Below are 9,622 nucleotides of genomic sequence, written 5' to 3' on the forward strand. Positions count from 1 at the left end.
GAACATATGGTTGAATAGATGGACACGGAGATGGTACAACCAAAACTAGATCAGGATGCAACCTCATGAAAAAAGGAACAGAGTTCATTCCATAGGCTTCATCAGCTCTGGCAGCAGAGCAAGTCCCAAGTGAACAAGGAGAGGTTGTTCTCCTTGAGGATGATCTGGGAACAGATGTGTACAACATAGCCTTTGACAAGTCACAACACATGGTTGTACAAGCGCGCAGATCCCACATCCCAAATGATCATATATCTCCTGCACAGTTTGAATAACATATGATTATGTTTGATGTGCAAAGACATCCAACTGCCTTGGCCAATGCTACGAAGGCTTATGCCTAAGCCACAAGCTCAAGTGTGAAGTTCTTGATAGCAAAAAAAGACCGCACGGCTAAGGACTTGCAAGTGACCAAGCAGAGGGAATAACAATCAACAGGATCCACCAGAGAAAAAATGAAGAGAGTGATACTTGTTGAAGTATCGGTTCTTGACACACTCATGCAGAGACTATATGACAACCTTGTCACTGTGCATAAGGCAATTGTCCATTTATATGCGTTTCAACTGTGGTGCATCAACGTTGCGTGCACACTCATAAGCATACATGTCGTTGTTGATCATGTACAGATGTGGACAATGAGGTACAAGGGATCCTAGCTTTACTTGCAAAAGATGATGAAGCTGCAAGCATAGTTGGACATAGCATGCATTCGGAGTTAGATTTGGAACTATGAGGAACTCCCACTGCTCATCACTGGTGTTTAGGCTTCATATGCACAATTTTTCATGAGTTTCGATGTCATCATGCCAAAGAGAAGAACCAAGTCCGACTAGAGATTGACATGTACTTCAAGCAGTTGACGCACAGGACTGCCAGCACAGACTTGTAGATCAACGCATAGAAATTGCAGAGGTATGTCAATAGTATGGCCGCACTTAGGACTATACTTCACATGTCACAGGACGTGTTATACATAGGTTCCAGATCAGTGTATCAAGAAGTGATGGAGGCAAGAGTTCGTTTCAAGAAATACATCACCAAACAGTACGTGGACACCATTGCACACTACCAAGCTTGGCATCAGTTCGTCACCAAACATTAATAGGAGGATGTTGCTGAGTTGGTATTTCCACAGCTGTCTAAGTATTAGTGTTTTCTTGTTTGGTTGACTCAAGCCTATTTTTGTCCCACATGGGTATAGGTGGAAATTATATCATTATTGTAAATGTTTTTTAAAGTGAAATTCCAAGTGTCATTAGTGGAATGTAAACAATCATATGGAATGTAAAGAGTTATATGTAATGAAGTTGAAGAGTCATGAGGGTAGTCCAAGAGTCAAAGGGGAATGTCAAGGGTCACCCCACCCTTTGCTATATATAGAACCTCATAACTCATAGAACAAGATTTTGGGAGCCAAGCTTTTGGCTAGGCATTTCTTAGAGAAGGCTTGAAGAGTATTGTGATGAGCCTTGGCTTCTCCACAGTGCAGAGCTAGTACATCCTTTTGGAGGAGCAGACGGTGTTGATTGCAATGTTCCACTATTGGGGCTAGAGGCTATCAATGGTGTATGTATGGTTGAAACTTTCACAATATATATATATATATATATAGATAACAAAGCCAACATGTCTTCATGCATATATTGTTGTTATTATAGTTCGACTATTCTTCTTACTTTAGCAATGTATGTTGTTTAACTTATGCATTTATGTATGAACTACTTTATATATGATTGTATGAATCTTGTTGAAGTCATGTTGTTGGTTTAACTCGTCACTTTGGATTGTGGACTATTCTTCTTTCCAACTTTTGATGTCATTCAAATCATGTGTTCCTTTCAGGTTGCGTACTATTACAGGCTTCTAAGGGACACACTTCCTTTTCACCCTCCATGTGTTACAATGCCCATGCATGTCACTTGACTTGTTGCAAGATCACACACTTACTTCCGATAAAGATATCACACTTACCTCTACATGCTATTGCAGTCAAGGCATTGCTTTAATATCCACTCATGGGATTCCCAATCCAAATGGGCTTAGGTCTAGTTGGGACATCTTACCGGGGAGATACCCTTGACATGTTGGTGGGTCCAACATCGTCAACAAGAGTGTAAGAATAATAATAAAAAGAAAATGAGTTTCTTAATTACTGATTCAATCCCCTCTCATCAATTCCTTATTCCAACAAGAGGTCCAGAAATACTTACAATAAACAAAAACAGCTAATGAAATATGGAAAGGAAGGACTTGGTGGGTTCATGTTAGTTTTACAAAATTACAACATGACAGTTGGAAAATTGGGTTGAAAAGACAACTTCTAGTCAAAGCTAAATAGTACACTAGAGAGAAGGTGGAGGAAAAATTTCCTCACCTCATTCAGTAAAAGCTTTTAGGGAAATAATCTAAGAACATAGTTAGCGACATATATTTAATTACGTCATAAGGTGTTCCCCTTTGAAAATAATTACCCCAGCTGACACGGTGTATGACTCTGAACCGTTAGATGAATTGTTAGACGATTGAACCATAGTCTGCCATATAATTTAACCTCCATCACAGTTTACAATTTCAACTAAATAGGATAGATATCACCTGACCCTTCCATTGTGGTGCGCTTCACCTTCCATTTGCTCGGGTTTCTAAAGCAGTTGTTGCAGGGCCCCTGTCCAGAGTTATGGTGGCTTGCAGAGTGCATTTTTTCATGCTTCTCGTGCCAACAATGTAGCTTTGGCTCCCGACCATTCATCTGTCTTTATTCCAATGCCATTTTCTAGGGTTTCTGAAACAGTTGTTGCAGGGCCCCTATCCAGAGTTATGGTGGCTTACAGAGTGCATTTTTGCATGCTTCTCGTGCCAACAATGTAGCTTTGGCTCCTGACCATTCATCTATATTTATTCTAGCGTCTACAAAGAAATGTTTTACTAGTTTCATGATTGACTTTCTCATTGGCGGGGTTTTTGCTGCAATATCCAAAACTGTAGCTACCTCATATTGAGCATGTCAAATTATTGATACAAAACTAGGATGAAATGTTGAATACTGGATGTCTTGTTGAACCATACAAAGGGATCGAGGATTGTTTTCCTAAGACAGTGAAGGATGAAGGTATCATTGCATTATGAAGAGGAAACACTGCGAATGTTATTCGTTATTTTCCCACGCAGGCTTTGAACTTTGCATTCAAGGATTATTTTAAGAGACTCTTTAATTTCAAGAAAGATAGGGATGGTTACTGGAAATGGTTTGCTAGAAACCTTACCTCTGGTGGTGCAGTTGGTGCATCTTCTCTCTTTTTTGTTTATTCTTTGGACTAAGCTCGAACTTGTCTGGCTAATGGCTGATGATAACAAGGCTACAAAGAATGGAGGGGAGAGGCAATTTAATGGGTTGCGTTCACCTTTCACAGTAAGAAAACCCTTTTTTCTTCAAATAAAACAATGATTTCTTACTTATTTTCTTTATTTGATAATAATTTTTCATTTGTATCATCAAACACTTCAGCCTTTAATTTTTTAAACTTTATTTTCACCTTATTATAGTGAGATTTCACTAGACGAAATTGTGACCTAGGTACAAATTATTAATATTTAATTAATGGTTGGTGAATAACAAATCAATTGGTTATTGTCTCTTAACTGCTTGGGAGCTAGGTCTTTAACAAACTCGAATTTATAACTAAGAATGGCTCGATTACACACATACAATTGCAAGTGATATTTCAGAGTTATCAAAATGAAATGATAAAAAATTCAACGACTCTAAGAAAAAAAATTGCATTTAGGTGTATTTCTATTATCCCTTTTGGTCTTCTGTAAATACTTCATTTTTCCATTTGTCTAACCTAATTTGATTTTCCGATTTAGTAAATGTCAAATCATTATTATAACTATCACTCTATTCAGTCCCATAGGCACAGCTGGTGAAATCCCACTGCTTCCCAAAATCCTGTGTCTCTCATCACTTCAGATGCAGTAGCGAAAAAGGCAAGAGGGACTCATGGCATCCTCTACTGTAGCGGAAGTCATTAGCTGCAAGGGTGAGAACATAAAAGAAAACTTATACATATATGAATTTAATTTTTCAGGTAAAAGATTCTCATTTATGTAGTTAGTTATAAAGATCATCTAACCTGCTATGAACTGCATATTAGTTGGTGTAGTATGGGAAGCAGGGCGATGCATATCTATCCAACAAATCCAAGTGGCTCCTCCCTAGGACAAACAAGTACCAATAAAAATCACTCACACTTCTCTAGGTCATATTGATATTTATTTCCAGAAAGGAAAGGTACCACTCTCGTCATCTCATTTTTCATTCATTGTATTGAAGTTTCAGTTTCATTATCCCATTTTTCATTCTTTTTATTGAGCGCTCAACTCCATCTTTGCTTAATGTAATGTATTTAAACATTGCAGGATGGAGGAGCTTCGTTTCCAAGAATTCTGGGTCACAAAGGTGCTGGGTATGTTCATTTTATGTATGATCTTTCAATTGCATAAGGGAAATTGAAGTGTATTTATAGATGTGTTATGTCTTTAAGTTGATACAGGGAATTGATAAACAAAAAAAAGTTTCACTTTTTTAATCCCTTCCCCTGTTTCCTAGGATTTTGATGGTTAAAATGAATATATCATTTCTTCATCTGCAGTGGTTTAAAAATTAAGTATTGATTATATTTATCATTATGACACATTATTCAGCCAACGAGAATGTGTGACTCACCCATGCAGGATTGTAGAAAGCATGGGAAGTGAAGTTAAAGAGTTGAAAGCAGGCGATTATGTGATTCCGCAATATATGTCGAAATGCTAAGAATGCGAGCTCTGTCATCAAAGGAAAGAACAACATTTGTCAAGGTTTCATATTCAACTTTATGAGTGGAGTAGCTTACATTGACAAAAAATGCCGATTCTCTGTCAAGGGAAAAACCCATCTGTCATTTCTTTGGGCTGTCCACATTCAGTGAATATACAGTGGTGCATGCATCTTGTGTAGCGAAAGTGAATCCTGAAGCTCCATTGGAAAATATCTGTTTGCTTGGATGTTGAGTTTCGGTAGGTAGTATAATCATACATTCTCCACTAAAATACACCTAGATCTGAGATCCTTGCCCTGCAAAAATACAAAAAAGTAAAATGGTCGATGCATCATAACATGGGGCCTAGTTTTTCGTTTCAGGATTAGCAGTTGCCTCAAACGCTGGGAAGGTGAAGCTCGATGATTCAGTAGTAATCTTTGGATTGGGCACCGTTGGCTTGGCTGTACGTTTTCCTAAATATCTCAAGCAAAAACTATACATACACATATTTAATAAAGATTTGCTCTTGTGCCGCAGAGAGTAGTTTGCATTTTGTGTCTTTCTAATTGCTATCTACTAGTGAATCTTGCAATGTTTAGGTTGTAAAAGGGGCTCGAATAGTTGGAGCTTCCAGAATCCTTGGAATTGACATCAACCCACAGAAGGAAGAAATATGTGGGTTGGAAACCATACACAAAAATAACGTCTATTACTATAATGTATATAAATCATAATGCTTTGGGCTGATTCCCTTTACCTTTTGCACATGGGTATAGCTGTTTTGAAATTAATAGCTGCCATTTTCTTTCCTAACAACTAAACGATTTGGGGTCACTGAGTTTCTTAATCCATCCGATTTGGATAAACCCATTCAAGAGGTAATCGGTAAAGTCTCTAGCACTGGTTCTTTTGGGTCTATAAGACTGGATTTAAGGGCATGAACATTACTAATGCTAATAACATGTTGGGATTTACTGAATACTGCAGCTGTTATGAGTGTGGCAATCTTAATGGGACCTGTGTTTGTTGACGCAAAACAATAGATGATGAGGCATTAATTAAAAACATGGCCTATCCCTTTTTCTCACTAAGTAAAATGCATTGCTCATAGCAGGTGATTACATAGATAACTGAAGGAGGAGTATATTCAAGCTACGAATGTGTTGGACGAGTCGAACTTATGCTCTGCGCACTTCAATGCTCTCACCTGGTCTGAATTTTTGTATCCTAAATGATTTTTCATGTTTCGTATGTTAATTGCAATTATTTTTCAATGATCCAACTAGGTGTTTGCAAGAACATAAAAGACTAATTAATTTTGGCTTCCTCTATGATCACAATTTTGTTGGGCATGTTTTGTGATTTGCGTTGCAGGTATGGGGAAAAACAGTGATATTGGAATCTTGGCCATGAACCCAGGGGGTACATATATCTCTTTTACGATTACTTGGTAGAGCTCCAGACTAGGCCCTTAACTGAGCAAAGAAGCCCAATTCCAGTGAAATCAAAGTAGCCCAATTCTAGTGAAATCCTCAGAGACCTTATTTAATAGACTTCCTGAGCACTATGTCGCATATTCAAATGGGCTTAAAATTTCTATGAGCAATAACTGCATTAAAAGGGTGACTCCCCGTTCTCAGAAACACATAAGGCCAACCAAATGGAGAATCTGTTTTTCACTGGCTTCTTCAAGTCTTTTATTATCTCAGGCTGTGTGAAGCTAGACACACATTGAAAATACTGCACAACAAGTTGAATCATATTGTAATCTGTACCATCTCTCCATGCACTGATTGCCTTCTCATAGAACATCCTATTGCTAAAACTCACAATACATAGACCACCAGGCCTAAGATTCATTCATAATTAGTTGTCCATATTTCGTTCAGGAATAGCATTTTCAAGAAATATGCAGATAAAGATTTTGTTGAAATTGGTGTCAGAGCTAATAGACTATTATTCCTTGTCTATGTAGTTAAGGGTAACCTGTCAGCTCAAGCATCAACTCCATAATATATAATTCTTGATGTATTCTTTGTTGATGAAGTATAAGATGAATTTTCCAAAAATGAAAGAAAGGCATGCTTGAAATTAACATGCCTAGAGATTCTGGAATGGAATATGAGCTCTAGCGCATATTGATGAGTCTGACACCACTTCTTATAAAAATTTTCAATGGGTTTCCCCATTCCTCTGGTAAAATAATCACAGAGACTGAGCCATGGAATCAGGCTGTGTCATTTCTCTACCAATTCTGCATTGAATATTTTGGGCAAATCATATACCTATATTTGACTTCCTTTGCATTGTTTTTGGCTTGGATCCTTCATGCCTGCAGGCATTGAAGTACACCTATAGGCCTCCATTTTCATTTTCACTGCATCCAGAGAAAATGTACCGTTATTTGCATTAGTTTTCTTGTTTCCCGTTATGGCCCATTCACTAGATCCATTTTCAAATAACATTAGTTTTCTTGTTTCCCATTATGTCCCATTCACTAGATCCATTTTCAAATTTCTCCTACGATGAAATCTCAATATGGGTAGTTGGTCTCTCCTGTTTCAAAGCCACTACTCCATGCCCATTAACAAACTCATTTAGCAATGGTGATGCAACATTCAAGCCATGATTCGTCACCCTAAGACCTTGAATATCATGGCCACCAAAATTAAAATTTTCATCATCAAACTGAGTTGCTTGATCTAGGAAATGCGTAGTGTTGGCAGAAACACAATATACATTCAACTTGCATTTTGAAAAACAGAGATGAAGAAAAGATGCAGGTAACAAGGTTGTCATAATCGAAAGACATATAACAAGCATTAGGAATAATGGGGCCAACAACAACACTCTCTGTATTACAACCTCCATAAACTTCATCCCCAATCCTGATCCTTCCACAATCCTACTTCTCTTTCTTGGCTTCCCCATGGATGCAGACCCATGAATCAACTAATCACACACCACGTTTACAGCAAGGGTACCCTTTTTATCTCATTGTCAAAACCAAACCTTGAAGAGACAAACACCAGGTCAATTCAATATAGGTTTCAACGCATGTTAACACTACTTAAAAACAATGACTGTTCGACCTTATGAAAATGGATGTTTATTACCATTTCTAAATATTTAAACTGCAATGGGAATTATAATAGCAGCTTCCACTAACCTAATCTTTATGTTGGCAGTTCTCCATTTTTTATGTAGTATTTTAACTGTTGCCCTAACAAGAACAAAGGTAAATGGAAGAGGAGATCGATTATTTTCTCCAATAACACCTAATTGAAAATTTGCATTGGGTTTTACTGTTTTAATCTCTGCATGCAATTATTTCCTCTGTTATTACTGATATCTACCTATCCCATGGTATGACTTGTAGGACTGATCGGTGGTTGGCGTTGCAGATTCTCTGTTTTTGCTGGGTGCACATGGATACTCTGGCCCATTATGTGCTTTCTGTATGGCTTTAGATATACAATTTTAATAGTTTGTATCTGTTGAATGCCATAGCAGTGAGTATTTGTATATACTTAGAATGTTGAACATGAAGACATTTGAAAAGGGATATTTTGAACATCGAATTATGTACTGGTTTTTCAATATAATAAAAAAACCATCGATTTTTCTTTCCTGAGAAAAAAGCCTCCTCTTTTAACTAAGGTTATGTGATAATCCAACAAATATTGGCCAATAGTGCGGGAATCTATGGGTTAAGGCTATGAACAAACCGAGAAGTGATGCATGATGCTAAACCCTAGGATGTGGACTAAATAAACTCCTAATCATGTGGATGATTGAATGGCATGCATGAGTCTCAACCCTAGGATGTAGACTTAATAAACTCCTGATCATATGGATGATTGAATGGCATGAGCACCAAAACATAGAAGGGTTACCATGCTAGGCAACTAATGAAAGGAAGGTTGTATGTCTAGGTAGATGATAAATGCCAAAGTTCGATAGGTTAATTTATCTACGTAAGCAAGGGTGGTCATATAAGAAGGGAAAAGAAAGGGAAATACAACATTCTCAAGAGAGATATGTTATGCTAAACACCACTTAAAGAAATATAACTGAAGAGGACCACTTTCGATAGTGAGATAAGGGCATGTATGGAGAATTCCTAAATGGAAGTAAGTCAATCAATATTGATGTGTAAATTTTCTTAAGAAAAGAAAAATAATGCATATATATTTGAATTAATAATGTTACCTACTTGAATGACCCCATGAGTAAAGGCTCCCCGAAGAAGTTTCAAAGCAAAAAAAATCTAAGAATGGCATTTTGAAGGGCTTGGAAATAATGACATAGGTGGCTTATGAATTATAGTTTCTATGAGCATGTACAAGGAAAAATAAAAAAGAAGGGTTTCTTTAAAAAGACTAAATCTCAAAATTCAAATTCACTTTTGCATACTAAATTTGAAGAGGAGAAGGTAGTCCCAAATCTTTATATGTTCATCATAGACATATTAACTATGGGAATTTTAGTTAGTAAGTCTAAAGGCATGTATATCAAAAACCTCATCTTCAAGAATAGGTGTATGCTCAATAGAATGTACCAAACCCCACCAATTAAAATATTAATAATAAAGAGAAATCTTATGCTACTAAAAATTTGAATTTATCATGGACATGCAATTAGGTTTGATATGGACCGCATCTGCCATTTGTATTTAAAGGTATCACATGTGAATTTCCTAGAGAAGAGAAGATTGGGATAATTGAACGGATTGGTAGTGGGAAATTCACACTTAAAGTACTAATTCATATTGTAGAACCCGCAGGAGGGAGAATTTTCATGGATGGAGTCGACAT

At 37.1% G+C, this 9,622-nt stretch overlaps 1 pseudogene; it reads left to right on the forward strand.

Moving 5' to 3' along the window:
- Positions 1-4,003: 4,003 nt before the first annotated feature.
- LOC149211291 (alcohol dehydrogenase class-3-like) lies at positions 4,004-6,021 on the forward strand (annotated as a pseudogene).
- The last annotated feature ends 3,601 nt before the right edge of the window (positions 6,022-9,622 follow it).

The sequence above is a fragment of the Pinus tabuliformis genome, chromosome 1_2, assembly GCF_031772625.1.
Source record: "Pinus tabuliformis cultivar Carrire ecotype Pingquan chromosome 1_2, CPIR1, whole genome shotgun sequence".
Taxonomy (NCBI): domain Eukaryota; kingdom Viridiplantae; phylum Streptophyta; class Pinopsida; order Pinales; family Pinaceae; genus Pinus; species Pinus tabuliformis.